This window comes from Ochlerotatus camptorhynchus, unplaced genomic scaffold, assembly GCF_037179485.1.
Source record: "Ochlerotatus camptorhynchus isolate MF236.1 unplaced genomic scaffold, CSIRO-AGI_Acam_v1.1 ptg000322l, whole genome shotgun sequence".
In the NCBI taxonomy this organism is placed as follows: Eukaryota; Metazoa; Arthropoda; class Insecta; order Diptera; family Culicidae; genus Ochlerotatus; species Ochlerotatus camptorhynchus.
The window spans coordinates 594,623-607,176 of record NW_027040810.1 but is presented as its reverse complement, the minus strand read 5'-3'; positions in this window follow the sequence as shown (position 1 = coordinate 607,176).

Below are 12,554 nucleotides of genomic sequence, written 5' to 3'. Positions count from 1 at the left end.
TCCACGTGGCATACACAATTTTGACCGTGCATTCAGCTCAACGTGAAGATCAAGAAGTGGACTTGACTTTTTTCTTCTGTCGGTCGCTTTGTTTGTTGTGTTGAGACGTTCGACCGGTTCGTCCCAACAACTTAGTTTTCCGCAAGGTTTTCCGAGTAATCTGCAGATCCTGTCAATTGATCATCATAAGAAAGCATAACTAAAATTTGTGAATTAAATTATTACTTTCGACCGTTGCATTGTTCTCATGCTCGTCTTGGTTCATGTGTTCTTCTATGCTCTCGTGCTCTATTGAGTCCTCGTCAAGGTCCTCGTACACTTCTTTCTCCTCGCGCTCTTTTTTGTCCTCGTACTCTTCTGTGAACCACTTTTTAAATACAAACCTTGTATTTAAAAAGTAACTGAAAATGTTATAGTAATGACACGATTTTGTCAGCCCTTTCACGCATCAGACTTTTATCTTTCAATAATTTAACTTAACCGTAATTAAAAATCTTTGTCATTCATTGTCAAGATAGATAAATAAGGTATATTGTGATGCAATATAGCTATCTTATTGCATCACAATATACCTTATTTATCTATCTTGAAGATGAAATGAAAAGAAGTTAAAAGTACATGAGTTTTTTAGAATATTAGACAAGATCGGATTCTTACTGTAATACAATAAATAAAATGTTTTGATCCCGCATACTATTTACCTTGAGGTTCATATACAATTTCTTCAAAATACACGATCTCAGGTTCAGAAACATACTCGTTATTTTTTTCGGCTTGTTCAACACCTGCACCTAAGTTATGAAATAAAATATGTGATTAAAACAAATTAAAACCAAAAATTACTCCCAACTGTAATGTTAGCACATGCCCTTAATTTGTGTGCTATAGGCGATCCATTAATTACGTAACGCTCTAAGCGAGGAGGTGGATTTGGAATTATGTTACTAAATAATATATAAGACACAAAAGCCTCACGAAACCTTGGCTTCATTTTTCGGGTAGCAAAAGAGTTCCAAGATGTATACTGCATGAAATCACTTTATTGCTCCCTGGTACGAACGAGATTGGAATATGCTTCTCCAGTTAAGAACCCTCATTTCCAAAATGGTGTTGAACGAATCGAGTCGGTGCAGCGACGTTTTATCAGATACGCTCTACGAAGATTGCCTTGGAGGGATCCCTTTAATCTACGGAGCTACGAGAGCGGTTGCCTCATGATCCACCTGGACCCCCTCCAAACACGACGTGAGGTGGCTAAGGCACTTGTCATCGCTGATATTCTAACTGACCGTATGGATTGTCCTGCCCTGCTCGGCAACATTAATGTTCAAGCTCGCTCCCGTGTGCTTTGAGGCAACTCTATTCTAAGGATCCCACTCAGGAGAACTAACTATGCCGCGAATTCCAGGCTAATCGCCCTCCAACGGACGTTCAACCGAGTCTCCTCAGTTTTTGATTTTGACATGTCACGCGACTCTCTTCTACGACAATTTTTGTTAGCTTTAAGATAACTTTTTATCATTTGGACACCAAACTAGTATGTTGATAACATACAATAAATAAAGAAATAAATAAATAAGATAGCGAGCAATGAAAGAGAGGAGAGGTGTTAATGTTTTCACAATTTCACGGAACATAGTTAATGGATCACCCCCTGCTGGAATATTGAAATTTGAACATACCTTCAGATTCATACATAATTTCGTCTAAATATTCGATTATCTCACTGTCCGTCCCATCAGTAGCAAAATGGAGCGGATCTAATTCCGTGTCACGCAGCGTATGCTCAAAGTCTAAAATACAAATATTATAATGATCTTACTAAATCCTTCTTCTTAACATACCTTGTACAATATCAGCTGTTGAATTCATAAACGGTCGTTTAACTGGACTTTCGTCTTCGCCAGTAATATCTGGTGTGATGCTACGACGCTTCCTACCAGATGAATGTGGCAGCTGGATGTGAAATGTTTCGCAGTGTCGTTTAAATGCGAACATATGCCAGCTTCCTGTTGTGTCCATATTGAGTGATATTTTCGATTGCTTACTTTCAACGCAAATTGGACACGTGACATAAGCTTGGATTTTATTGCCCGCAGTGTAAACTTCCACACGAAGATCTTGTAGTTTAACCAAAAAATCATCAAAAATTTTGTCTTGACCTTTTCTGAAAAGAAAATTAGTTCAACAACTTTTAGTTTGAAAGCTATAGGAGCATTAAAACCAATACTTACCGCGAGGAAAAATAGAGCAAAATTTTCGTTTGTAATTTTCGGGCATGTAACTCCATTTCAACGTCCTTATCACTTGGATCACCGTCATTATTGGACATATCGGATGGTGGCTGAGCATTTCTTATCTGCCGTTGATTTTGTCGCTTGGCTCTCTTTAAAAAATGGTTGACTCCACGATTGTTCATAATGCCTGCCAGATCCAGCAAACACAACGTTTCTCCTTCCATGAATTTGAAGTTTTCTGGATGCGATGCAAATTTTCTCCCGTAAATATCTTTCAGGGGCATTCCACCCGCTAGTGCTTCTTCTCTCAGGCAATCAGCCATACCGCGCATGTCTTCCTCTATAATTTTAATGTTGTCGCTTGTCAGCCTCCCAAGAGACTGACTGCACAGATTTTGAATTGTGAGGATATTTTTTAGATGGAAGTTTACCGCACCGTACTCTTCCTCCAGCTTACTCCAGAAAAAATTCTAAAACCGGAGGAGATACGGAAACATGTGATATTATTTGAAGGAAACTATTTTTAGTCAGTTACTTACCACATCTATGTTGGAATGTTCCATTTTAATGAATAAATACCGTTAGCTTGGAAACAATGTGTCTAGCGAAAAGAATTCGATTCACGTTTGTTTACGTACACGCAACATCAATTACCGTTGTCAATAGCAACCCAGGCAGTGCTCCCGGTTTATTTTAATTATAATCTGATACATACGAAAACGTGCCGGTAATGTGCCCCAACTATGCAAAATCTATTTTCGGCACATTGTGCTGAGTGACTAACCCCTTGGCATTAACCCTAATTATAGTTTTCAAACCTTATAAAAAAATAAAAAGGTGAATAACTAACCTTATCCTTTATGTCCTGTCGATTCAGCTCGGTGGCAGTATTAACCTCCAAATTCTGCCTCCGTTTTGGGCGTTTCGAAGGTGGGTTTTCTATAAATGAAAAAAACATTGTCAGTCTGTTTCTGCAGGCAAAACGCGCAAAAATCGTGGCCAAAGGAATTCCAATGGCGACTGTTTCATCGTTTTGTTTTACGATGAAACAGACTATATTGATTAAAAATATTAAATTATTGCTTACCTCGCTGCGGCTGCTTGGCTCTGAGTTGTGTTCCTCGCTTCGGATGAGGTTTTTGGTTCATCTTTGAATTTTTTTTTTCTGAACGCCGACGACGATGGAAACGCGACTTTTCACTTCACGCGTCGAAAAAATAAGACCGTGTCGTCTGCCGTGATGCCAAATTTATTTGATGTGTTACTAACACACTGAAACATTTGTACACAAAATTGTGTAATAGTGTATGTGACATGCACTTCAACCATAACCGGCCTTTTACACGCGAACCCAAGTACGCACACGTAAACCAACAACATCATCGGATGGGGAAAATTTTCCCCTTTCCTATAGTTGTATTGGTTTGCGTGGGCGTAGTTCGGTTCGCATGTAAAGGGCCTTACAACTTTTGTATACAAAAGTTTTTGTGCCGTTTTCAAATGTTACCGCTGAAATGCAGATGTATAGTGATAATATTTTAGAAAAGTGTACACACACTAGAAAAAAAAGATAACATATGTAATTCAACATATTATGCGGAATGAATTATATACAAACAAGGAAAAATTGTTGCTTAAATTAAAAAAACCATTGATATAATTAAAAGTTTGCATTGGTTCTTTTTGGTAGAAAGCAGTTAGCTTTCAAAACGAAAGTCAATCAAATGTCAATTCAAAAGTTTTCCGGCCATTAATTTTAAAAGTTTAAACTTTCAAAACGAATTGTACTACTGTCAAATGAAAAGCCAGACAGTGTTGAAAGAAAAATATATTTTTTTCTAATTCAAATCAAACTTTTAAAATGACCTGTGGTATTTTCAATCGTAAAATTAAATATTTTCAGAAAAAAAAAACAGCATTTTCAATTTAATCACGTCGCTTTACATTTTAAATTCTAATATATGTTTTTATTTGGTTAAAACAATCCAGAAATATTTTTATCACTTGACATAAACAACAATAACAATAAATCATTATGACTACCCGATTTTCAAAGACGTCGTGCCGGTGGGCTGCTTCCTTCCGGACATCAGTCATTGATTCGGCAAAGGGGGAACTATTTGATTTGATGCGCTATTTGTTGTTGAAAAACTGAGGCAAATTTGTGATTACTGCTGTATTCCCATCACCGGGTTGATCACGTTCATGATAAATCCTCCATCACGCACAAGGGGAACAGAACAGGCATCTTTAGGGTGACGTAAGAAAATCTGTGGTGGAATTATTCGAATAGGCTTGAACAACTCTTGAGGTAATGTCCTGGATAATGCAATGCATGATAATTACCTGGATACTAGATGAATTCAATCCGTTGAGTCAAGTTTGTCCAAATCTGGTGCCCTGAACTATGATGAAGTCCAACATTGGCCCTGCGAAACATCTTCAAGAATGTCGGAAGCTGAAAGCAAAAATCTGCATCCCGGCTAGCTTTCCGGTTCCAGTTCTGCAGAAATAAAATGAATGAAAACTGTGTATGCGATCATTCCTAAAATTTCTCACCTTAATGATTTTCTGCCTGGTAAATCTGGTGGAAGCTGGGGTGGAAGCAAAGTGAGTGAAGTGTAAATTCCATTCAATGGAAAACTGCTCCGCCTTGTTTTGTGTCGCTCGTCAAATTTAGCGCCAAACTGAAGTCCAGTGCTGCCAAAAACATCGTAATGAAGAGGTATTTTTGACAGTTCAACAACTTTTATTTAAAAAAATCACTTTTAAAATTACGAGTGGAAAATTAAAAGAAACACTTTCAAACCAAAAAAATTACTTTCGTTTAGAATATTATTGATGTTAAAACTACACAATTTGGGAAACTTTTAATTTAAAATTGCATTATTTTTATAGCAACAATATTTGTTATTTGTGTGTACGTTATCTTTTCTGCTGGCATTTATGTATTTGACTTTAATAATGCCAATACAATTATTATTGTCATTCAATTGTGCACCAGTATTATCCTCGGATTAAAACCCGATCAGAAATGTCGAGCTGTTTTGTTATCGACGTCGATTTTAAATAATACAATCTTCAGCAAACATTTGACCGATTCTTCAATCAGAGCCAGTATTAACCCGAGTTGGAGCTAGCCGTCATATATAAACGAAAAAATAAATTTATCATATCATATGGTACATAAATCTTGAAAAAACTACATAATACTATATATTTCATATTCAGGGAATCATTACCATATCTAGAATGCTCCGTTTATTGTTATATATGGTTGAAATATTTTTTGGCCATACCATCCCATTATTCACGGATTGTTTATCTTATGGTAATTATAACAGGAATGGATAATTAATAATAGTGATCTTTCAGCTTATGGTATATTTCTATTCGGGAGTGAATCAGTGAAAATGAAGCAGCTACGTAATAACATAAAGGTAACTCTAAGACCAGAAGGTCCCGAAGAAAAGTGCTCAACTTTTTGGTTCAGCTCTGGTACGTTAATGCAGGCATAACATTTGATAACAGCACAAAAGCAAAGTACGCTTACGCAAACCAACAACATAATCAGATAGGGGCAACTATCACCTTTCCGAAAGTGGTATTGGTTTGCGTGGGCGTACTTTGGTTCGCGTGTAAAGGGCCTTAGAAAGTTTGTTTACAAATGCTTTTGTGCCGTTATCAAATGTTATGCCTGAATGGATGTACTTGGGACCGATAGGCTAGTACAGTGTGAGTCAATTTAAAATCGTTAGTTTCCACCGGTTGGTAAAAGCTTGGATGGCGAATACTGTAAGCAACTATTTGGTGTTGGTATCAATAAATACTTAATTATCATTTCATAATGTTTTTTTTTATATTCTTCCTGGACGAAATAATGTATAAATAAAGCATTCAGTAAGTAATTAAATTAATTCCACTAACTAGAATCGGTGTTTAATGAGTCACGCTAACACGGATACAAATTTTGTTCATTTAAAACAAAAATATAAATGTTTATACTCTAAACATATGAATTATTCAAAGTAAATTGAAAGCATGTTAAAAACTAAAATATTTATGTTTGAATTAAATTCAAAAGCATGTTTATTTCAACAATATACACGGTATGAAAAAAGTATCCAACGGCCAGTTCACTTTTACCTACTTTTGACTAATTTGTTTTCTTTTCTCCTTCTAATGTTGTCAAAAACGGAGGAGCAAAACCAACAGGGGTACTAAAGTGTGGGAACTCAACGTTGAGTATAATCATATTTACCTACTTTTGGGTACAACTAACTTACTCTTGGTTAAAAAGCCAGTGGAAAATTCCATACGAACTGCACACAAGTAAATGAAAATTACTTTGACCCGCTTTACCTACTTTTGGGTTCCTGCACTATAGTGCCGAGATGAGTGAAAAGAACTTAATGTTGGGGACTTTTTTCTAACCGTGTAGGATTTGGGGAAACGGTTTTTAGCGTGTCATGCCTTTTTTTTCTTCTTCACGGTAAGAAAAAAGAACCCAACGGCCAGTTCACTTTTACCTACTTTTGACTAGTTTGACTCTTTTTCTCCTACTAATGTTGTCAAAAACGGAGGAGCAAAACCACCCAACAGTGGTAGTAAAGTGTGGGAACCCAACGTTGAGTATAATCTTATTTACCTACTGTTGGGTACAACTAACTTACTTTTGGTTAAAAAGCCAGTGGAAAATTCCATACGAACTGCACACAAGTAAATGAAAATTACTTTGACCCGCTTTACCTACTTTTGGGTTCCTGCACTATAGTGCCGAGATGTGTGAAAAGAACTTAATGTTGGGGACTTTTTTCTAATCATGTTGGTACATTCGGAAAAAGTTGCCCCACCTCTGCTCAACTCAACAATAAACGGCCCGAAAGTTGCAAAACCGAAGATGGATCCCGAAATCAGCTTGACAAAACCGGTGGAACCCCACAGTATCATCTTCAGTTTCTGATGCCGATCCCTATATCATCCTCCTCCACACGTGACTCCGAAAGGACAACGTAAATTCGAAATGGATTTTGAATCCATTCCGGATCCTCCTCCGACACCGAATGTATAAAAAAAACCGATATGAGGACTAGTGGCAGAACAAAATGACGCTAATATAATAAATTTTCACCGGTTCCACTGATCTGGAACCCCCGGACACCCATTCCGACGGGTCCCCGGATCCCGGCTCAGGACCCCAATACCTACAGGTCACCTTTAATCGCAGGGTGAAAGAGCAGGAATTTAGATGCCCTGCCCGAAGATCTTTTTTTTTTATTTCTTTGCAATGCGTTAAAATAATTTCAGAATATGTATGTTTATTTTTAACATGATTTTTTTTAAATAAACGTTTGTTTGTTTTCAACACGGATATTTTTAAAATAAACGTAGCATTATTTTTATTTTAAACATTGATTTCACATGACTTCAAACATGGAATACGTTTGAAATCAACCTAATTTATTTTTGTGGCCAGAACAAACTGAGTTTACGTTTAAATTTACCTCAAATATTTTTGTTTCGACGATACTTTTTTCTGCGTGATGAATGACATATTTTATTTATATGTTTGCTACCATAAAAATTATGTTTCGCATCTTATAGTTGAATGTTGTGTTTTCACATATAATTTTGATATTTGAGCGCTGAGTGGTGCTAACTGCTAACTGATTGGTGCAAGGCAAACGTGAGAAGGTCCATAGAAATTATTTGTTTGAAATAAGGCTGTCCACGAGACAGTTGCGACCAGCTGACTTTTTTGTTTACCACGAACTATTGACAGATCATAGTAGAACTGACAGTTCACTCTCATATGAATTTCTGCTTTGTTTATGTTTACATTCAGCACCATTAACACCAGATCACTCACACACTCTTGATTTCTAGCTGTCAGTTCCAATGAGAAACGTCTCTTGGATTACCTTATAACATTATTTTGTGAATTTTTCCGCAGGGATACGGCGAGGTATACGTCCAGGAGGAGCAAGCGCAGGAGAAAAACGTGCAGCAAGAAGACGTAGATGATCAAGGCCGGCGCACAATAGATACGTTTTCAGGTTTTTTGACAGTTAGCCCATGCATTATCTGTCAAAAAAACCCGAAAAGTATGCATTGTGCGCCGGCCTTCACAACGGCAAAGTATACGCTAGACCTCACGCTAGACCCTCTGAGGCACGTTCGACAGACACGGGAGGACTCAACCGGAAAACGCCTCCTCGCGAAAAATCCCTATGAAATTATCCATGTATCACGTATGAAGTAACAAAAAATCACTTTAAATACATGTATCTTTATTATTTTATTATATACACACTTAAATTTTTTCGCCGGGATTCCAACAGCCGAGTAGTTCTGCAATTTATTTTGCTGATATTCAGTAAAACAATTGCCGAGACTCAGCTAACAAATAACTATTTGCTGAAATATCAGCTAACAAACAGATATTTTGCAGAGATATCAGCAAAAGTAAATGCCGAGGTAATCGGCTGTTGGAGATTTTACCGAGCTAGATTAAGTGTGTATATTTTAAATATGTTTAGTAAATATAAAGTATATGTACTTGATACGTAACCCTAATAAATTTCTTATGGTTATTTTGCTTAATGACGTGTTTGGGGTATCATCCAAACCATTTGTGGAAAAGTTAGACTATTTGGGTTATTGTTCGCTTATGGTATCTGTTTATTAGGGAAACATTATTGTGTTTACCATGACTTTCATTTGAAAAAGACACATAATATTTATTTTCAACCGAGAAATAATTGTTATAAACCTCACACATAAATTTTATTAGCCAAAGCATCCATTTATTTTAAAACATTGATTTTATTTGTGGGAAACCAAATAATTTTTATGTTCCCAAACACATGTTTTATTTGTGAAATCTGATTTAAAACAAAATATGTGGTTTCACACATAAATGGTATACGGAAATTTTCCTCGGTATAGCCAGGTTTCGAGCTAGGGAGGGGCGAAAAACAAATTTACTATGGAAAATTTGGCCGAATGCCATTTCACCGAACGCCATTTCCCCGAAAGCCTTCGTGTTGCTGAGTTTAGGGGGGGCAGTCGCTCCCCCTGCCTCCATCTGGCTACGCCTATGTCCACAGCCCACCCTTATTCGCACCCAAAAAAGATCAGGAGTTTAGATGTCCTGTCTGCAAATCGTTTTTTCAAGAGCAAATTTTCATTACGTCGTATGTAACAAAAGTAAACAAAGTCGAGCTATCAGTGTCAATCGATTCTCCTGCTATTACACTATATACTGTCCGAATATAGGATCAAATCCCATTTTTAAATTTATTTGCCAGTCAAATTGCTTTTTGACGTAATCACCTTCCGATCAAAATAGTTTTCGATGTTACTTAAGTCACCCAATTTCTATGGAAATGCCGTTTGACTTAAGTAACAGCGCTGAGAAACCCGTGAAAAGTGTACGTTCGTCGTTTCGCTTTCTCATTATTAAAGTGAATAAATCGAACTGTTTGTTGCTAAGATGATTTCGGTAGTCCTAAAATGATGAATGGGCTGCACGTAAGGAGACGTAATTGATAATTCTCCCGAATATCCTGGTAAATACACTTTGACTTAAGTAACAATAGGGGCCACCAAACGACGTATAATAACTTTTGACTCAAAAACCAGTATTTTTAGCATGAAAGCTAGCGATTTGCATTTGTATGATTAAAACCCTGCTAAATATGTTAAACATTGCTATCACTATGAGATTATATGTAATATTCCATGTAAACAGGAAATAGGAATAACTTTTCGGTCATCAAAACAAAACTTTATTTTTCTCGGATTGGTACGAATGTTACTTACGACATAATGAAAATTTGCTCTTGTTTTCATCTCTTTGCAATCCATTTGGTCAGCAGGCTGAGTAGTATTGAAAGACTAGTGCGTGCCGTTGAGCCGGAGATGAACCAGCGTCTGGTTGAAAATTTCCTTAATAGACGAGTGCACAGATGGATTTGAGTTCACTCACTCGACAAAAAGTGACACCCCCGCTCAGCGTTGCCAGATATACCGATTTATCGGTATTTATACCGATTTCCGAACTAGATACCGATATACAGATAAGGTTACTCAGAATACCGATTTTTTAGGTTTTATACCGATTTTTTAGGTTTTACACCGATTTTATTAAATAATCAAAAAGAATATTGCCTGCCCGCACTTGAATTTCGGAGAAAATTATTGTATCTTTTTGAACATCTCAATTTTTTGAGACTTTAAAATTAAAAAAAATCATCTCTATCTTATGGATACTCTTTCGATTAATGTTTCAATTTCCTCACCGTTTTTGGATGCCCATGAATCGATAAACAGTCAATGGCTCTTTCTGTTAATTCCGGGGGAATAGGGACATACTTTTTAAACATTATTTAACTTCCTGAATTATCCCACCTTACATCGTAAATTATTTTACGATTCCTCTCGGAAACTTATTTGACTTCCTTTGGAAGCTTCTTCAGCCTTCGCTCGAATGAGTCTTCCATCTTTTCCCGCCAGTTTTTTCAACTTTTCTGGAACTGCAGGGATACTTCCAGATTTTGCGGATCCACACTAGCTGCAGGAACTTTTAAGAAGTTCTGAAACTTCAGAAAAGTCCATACTTTTGAGTAAGTTTCGATAAATTGAAGATTGTTTCAATAACTTCTGTTAAAATTCTGAAACCCGGTCCAGCGAACTCCAGTGAACTTAAGGAAACATCATAAATATTTTGGATGCTTCACAAGTCCAAAGAACTCCTGGAAAATTTAATGGTTTTAAGGACAGTTCCATAAGTTTCAGGAGAATTGAGAGAACTTAAGGAAGCTCCGAGAACATCGCTGAAATTTTAAAGGAGTTCCGAGAAACTCAGGCAATTTCCGAAAGCTTCAGCAATGTTCCGAGGGGCTCATGCAAATTTAAGAAACGTAAGGGAAGTTACATGAACATTAGCACATTGTGAGAACATTTTATGGGAAGTTCCGTGCTTGCAGTGTTGATAAGTTTATTAGATATATTCCGGTAGTCTCATTATAATCAGGGAAGTTCCAAGTATTTCAAAGATGATCAGAGTACTCCATAACAGCCCGAGGAAATATGGAATATTTCTAAGTACATTTCAGGAATGTTCCAAAACCTTAAGGGGCATTGCGGGGTCTTCAGGGATGTTTTATGACCATTTGTAAAATTTTCTGGATCATTAGAACATCCCCAAGAGCTCTTTCTTCCGGAATTATGTCCTTGTTTCTTTCGACTGTTCCGTTAGCGCTCTGGCTTCCGACTTCCTCCAGAATTTTTTTTTCCAATCTACCTTAGGAAGTTTCTTCCGTCTTCTCCAGGAAGTTCAATTTAACTTCTCCCAGAAATTTCTTTCGTCTTGTTCTGGAATTTTGTCCAGTTGGTTTTTACTTCTATTGGAAGGTTTTTCCGAGCTCATTCTGGCTTCCCCTGTCAATGGCTACTTCTGGAATTTATTTCCGATTTCCGAAACTTTTCTGCTTTCCTTTGACTGTGAAATCCCAATTTTTCTGAATGTTTCTTTAAGTTTTTGCCAGAAGTTTCTCAATTTATGTCTTGGAAGTTTCGCAGATGATTTTCCGACTTCTCTCAGAACTTTCCTAAAATTTCCTCCAGGAGAGCTTCTTTCTCCTTTCTTTGGATGTTGTTTTCAGCTTCTTCCAGAAGCTAATTCAAACATTCCCCGGAGTTTTCTTCCGGAATTTTCCAATCATAGTCCAAAAGATAAAAAACTTCGCCTTCAAAAACGGCAAAACTTTAAAATTAATTAAAATAGTGAATACCGATAAATACCGATTTTTTTTAAATCTTTGATACCGATAAGCTTTAAAACATTCTGGCAACGCTGCCCCCGCTGTTCTTTTTAGTAAACAGGGCCCCGCTGTTGTGTCACTTTTTGTCGAGTGAGTGAACTCAAATCCATCCGTGCACTCGTCTATAAACACAACCAACCAACCAACCTAGTGCGTGCTCCTCGTTTTTATATCAATGAGGACAAATAACCAAGCGCTTGCATCCCCCATTTGAAAAAATAAGTATTTTTTTCACCCATTTTACGGAAAACACAATTTAAGAAAATGGGTAAGAAACACCCATTTATTTACAGACCACCCATTTACAAATTAATGAGTAAACCATAGTTTACCAATTAAATGAGGAGGGGCACTTTTAGCGGAAATGGGTATTTTTATATCCATTAATGGGTTTTCGCGAAACACTATGTTGATTAGTAATAATTTTGAGTGTAAACTTTCATCTGACTGATTATTTTATCAACAGACCCTTTGCGTTTATAGTTCGAGT